The sequence below is a fragment of the Sus scrofa genome, chromosome 5, assembly GCF_000003025.6.
Source record: "Sus scrofa isolate TJ Tabasco breed Duroc chromosome 5, Sscrofa11.1, whole genome shotgun sequence".
NCBI lineage: Eukaryota > Metazoa > Chordata > Mammalia > Artiodactyla > Suidae > Sus > Sus scrofa.
Genome location: NC_010447.5, coordinates 35,717,917 through 35,722,696, shown reverse-complemented (window position 1 = coordinate 35,722,696; position 4,780 = coordinate 35,717,917).

The following is a 4,780-nucleotide window of genomic DNA, read 5'->3' as shown; positions in this document are numbered from 1 at the left end:
CAAGTGCCAGTCATACAAATAAGGCTGTCACAAGAGCCCTAAAGCTATCAACTGACTGCAAATATGGGCAAGTGAGCCCAGCAGACATCACTTAAAAGAGAACTGCCCTGCTTGAGTCCAACCCAAATAGCCAGCCACAAACTGTGAGCAAATAAATGGCTTTTGCTTTAAGCCACTAAGTTCTGGCATGGTCTGCATAAATAGATAAATTAGGCAAGCAACCACTTGAACTAGAGATGCCTCTGCTGGTGTAAGAACTGTAAAAGAGGGGCTCAGAAGGAAACTTCCAAACAGCCCACAGAAGGACCCTATAAGCTAACACCAATTTTAACCTTCTATACTAGACTCATCCAATAACACCACCTTTTGCCATCTACCATGACTAGAAAACCAAAACTATCATTACATACTTCTCTTCTTCCTGCCTCTATCTCCCTTCCCTCTTCTACATCAGGGTCTTAGTCTGTTCCAACAGCTACAACAAAATATCAGAGACTGGGTGATTTACAAGCAACAGAAATTTATTTCTCACAGTTCTGGAGGCCAGACATCCAAGATCAGGGTGCCAGCGTGGTCGGATTCTGTGAAGGCCCTCTTCTGGGTTGCAAGGCTATTTTCTCAAGTGTCTCCACATGGCAGAGAAGATAAGCATGCTCTCTGGGGTCTCTCTCTCTCTCTCACTCTTTTTTTTTTTTTTTTTTTTTTTGTCTTTCTGTCTTTTTGCTTTTTCTAGAGCCGCTCCGGTGGCATATTGAGGTTCCCAGGGTAGGGATCCAAATCGGAGCTGTAGCCACTGGCCTATGCCACAGCCACAGCAACGCAGGATCTGAGCTGCGTCTGTGACCTACACCACAGCTCACAGCAACGCCGGATCCTTAACCCACTGAGCAAGGCCAGGGATCGAACCCGCAACCTCATGGTTCCTAGTCAGATTCATTAACCACTGAGCCATGGGAACTCCTTTTTTTTTGTTTGTTTGCTTTTTTTGAGGGCTGCACCCTTGGCATATGGAAGTTCCCAGGCTAGAGGTCAAATAAAAGATGCAGCTGCTGGCCTACATCACAGCCACAGCAACAACGCCAGATCCAAGCCTCATCTGCAACACACACCGTAGTCCATGGCAACTGAACCAGATCCTAGACCCACTGAGTGAGGCAAACCCGCATCCTCATGGATACTAGTCAGACTCATTTCCACTGAGCCACAGTGGGAACTCCTGGGTTCTTTTTTAGAAGGGCATGAATCCCATTCATGAGGGCTCCACCTCATGACCTAATCACCTCCCAAAGGCTCCATCTCCTAACACCATCACACTGGGGGTTTGGATTTCAACATATGAATTTTAGGGGCATACAGACATTCAATCCATAGCAACCAGCATTGGCAAAACTTTATCAATAGAGTCTCAATGCAGCATTTAGAATAATCAAACCTGGATTAAAAAACAAAAGCCGAAAAAAAGTCAAATCTGACTTAGTCTTCTCCCCACCCTCAGCTTGGATCTGCTTCAGCTTTACAGCTTACAGTGGGGAAGGGGAACATGGTTTTCTACTCTCTCACAGTTCACCTATTCTCCCACCTGTTTCTAAGACGACGAAGAAATATCCAGGCTTGCTGGTGTTTTTATATAAAGTTATGAGAAGTTTAAGGGGCCAGTAGAAAACAAAAATAAAGTCACTTTGAAAAATAACAAGCCACATGTCCTATTGTTCAATATGCCAGTTGTACACATTTGTCCTTCCCACTCTTATCAGACCTGGAGGGCAAGGTCTTTGTCCCATCGATCTTTGATTCACCAGCACCAGAACACAGTCCCTAAAGCATAGACACACCAAATGAATGCTGGGTGACTGGATTTGTGTTGCATTAAATCACATTTTCCTTTTAAAATTCATTGCTAATAAGGTTGCTTATAAAGAGAAGGAAGACCATTAAAAAATACCAATGGGGAAGAGGGACCGTTCCCAGAGACTATATTATTTTGTTTTCTTTGAATATTTTTTGATTTTTAGAAGAGAGGTTTTTTTTTTAGAACCGAAACCGAGGCATATGGAGGTTACCCAGGCTAGGGGTCGAATTGGAGCTATAACTGTCAGCCTACACCACAGCCGCAGCCACACCAAATCCGAGCCATGTCTGCGACCTACACAACAGCTCATGGCAATACCAGACCCTTAACCCACTGATTGAGGCCAGGGATGATATCCCCAACCTCATGGATACTTGTCGGGTTTGTTACCACTGAGCCACGATGGGAACTCCTAGAAGAAACATCTGATTGCAGACTCTTTAAATTTTTTTGGCATACAGAAGTTCCCAGGCCAGAGACTGAACCTGCACCACACCTACAGCCTGAGCCAAAGCAATGACAATGTTGGATCCTTAACCCACTGGGCCACCAGGGAGGTCCTCTAATATATTTTTTTACAAAGGATAGATTCTACGTGTTACTTAAGTAATTAAAAATTAATAAAAAGGAAAAAATCCAAACATTAGACAAGATTCCATGTATGTAAAATAATTTTTGAAGGGGGAGGAGTTCCCGTCGTGGCTCAGTGGTTAACGAATCCGACTAGGAACCATGAGGTGTTGCGGGTTGGATCCCTGGCCTTGCTCAGTGGGTTAAGGATCCAGCATTGCCGTGAGCTGTGGTGTAGACTGCAGACTCGGCTCAGATCCCACGTTGCTATGGCTCTGGTGTAGGCCAGCAGCTACAGCTCCGATTTGATCCTTAGCCTGGGAACCTCCATATGCTGTGGGGAGCAGCCCAAGAAATGGCAAAAAGACAAAAAAAAAAAAAATGTTGTGAAGGGGGGTAGTTATGATAAATGAGAATTAACATGTCTAGTCTTGCCAGGGAAAATAACTTCAGGAGCCTTTCCCTGCCAATCTGGCCTCACCCTTACTCCTTATACAATCACTTACTGACTCATTAGATCCAAAACCATTAAAATTGCATTACAGAATCGAGAAATGCTGGAGTCATCACAGTCCTCCAAAATTCAGGTAGCCAAACTGTTCTTTAATTTTTTTTTTTTTTGTCTTTTTAGAGCCGCACCTGCAGCATATGGAGGTTCCTACACTAGAGGTCTAATCAGAGCTGTAGCCACTGGCCTACACCATAGCCACAGCAACACCAGATCTGAGCCACATCTGCGACCGAGACCTACACCACAGCTCACGGCAATGCTGGATCCTGAACCCGCTAAGCAAGGCCAGGGATCAAACCCGCAACCTCATGGATTCGTTTCTACTATGCCATGACAGGAATTCCTGTTCTTTAAATTTTTAATTTTCTTCCAGGAATATGTTCCTGATTATCAACTTTCAGTGATTCTTAAAGGAAAAACTGATTAGTATCAAACAACTTAACAAATATATATTGAACACCTACATATTTTAAAAATGTTCAGGACCATTTGGAGTTACGGCAACAATACTCCATTTGGAGATTAAATATAATTAAGCTGCATAACTGCGTTTTCATGTTTCAGGCACGTGCAAATCACCTGGGATTTAATGGCTAAGTACATAAGTAAATCTTTTCTCACTGCGATAGCATCAGGAAGCTCAGACGAGGCGGCTCCCGTAGACCACTGTGCCAACAGGCAGCATCTGTTCATACTGCAGACACATAGCAGGAGTTTATAATATGTCACCTCCCATGATTTTTCTCCACACTAGGCCTACACTTAATTGGGATAAGGTTGGCATTTCTGAAGCCAGCATACCTACGTATAAAGCAGCGATTAATAAGAAAGTGATATATGCACCTAGGATGAGGCATGGCTAACTCAAAAAATGAGAAAAGCTAAGAATGGAATGACCTGTTCTATCAGTTCACGGTTCTTTCTGGTGGCTCCACTTGACAAATCTTCAAATAACACTCCTTGAAGTCTTCACGTCTCCTTTGGGAGCTGCCCTGAGCCCCATACACCTTGCTCTTTTCTACTGTGCAACAGTATGGTAAGAAATTGCATGTGTGCCTTTCAGCTGCCTAAGAAGGCAGCTGTACCTATTAAATGGCTACATGAAGCTCTTTCATGAAAAGTATTTTTTGCATAAACTGCTCGCTCAGTAAAGAGGAAGAATAGGCTGAACTAGTTAAATATCCAAGTTAAAAATAATATTACAGTAAAATACATGTTAAGATTTTCTTTAAAGACTCTCATCTAAAAAAACTACAATTATCATATCCAAAAAATGCTCTGAAAACAGAACATTTCTTTCTAAATTTGGTGACAAAAACCGATCTGATCCAAGGCTTTTCGCAGTCTTTAGTTAGCACATTTGTTGGTGCTACTCATATATTCACCATAGAAATATTACTGTATTTGATAATGGGTGCCACACTAGATTCTTTTGGGCATTTTAGGTTAAAACATTTTATAAGTACCCTATCACTTTTCTAAAATCTGAAAATTTCTGATTCCAAAACACAACTAGCCCTAGGTTTTCAAATAAAGGACTGTGAGGCACTATGTCCCCAAACTGTGACAGATATAGTAATTCTACCCAATCCCAAAATGATTTCAAAGAGTATTTTTGGCCCCTAGTGTGTCATGAGGATGAGTCGCCAGGAAAAGAGAGAAAAGGCAGGTTAGAACAGCTGTAGGAATAAACAGACTGCATAGAAAACTGACGCAGGGATGATCTGGTAAGCGAGGTAGCTATAAGACGCTGTATAATTACCGGAAGCTCTCCATCCACGAAGACAGCAATACGGCACAGCTGCTAATAGTTATCTGCATAAAAATGAAAAGCCCCACTCTTTTGAGAC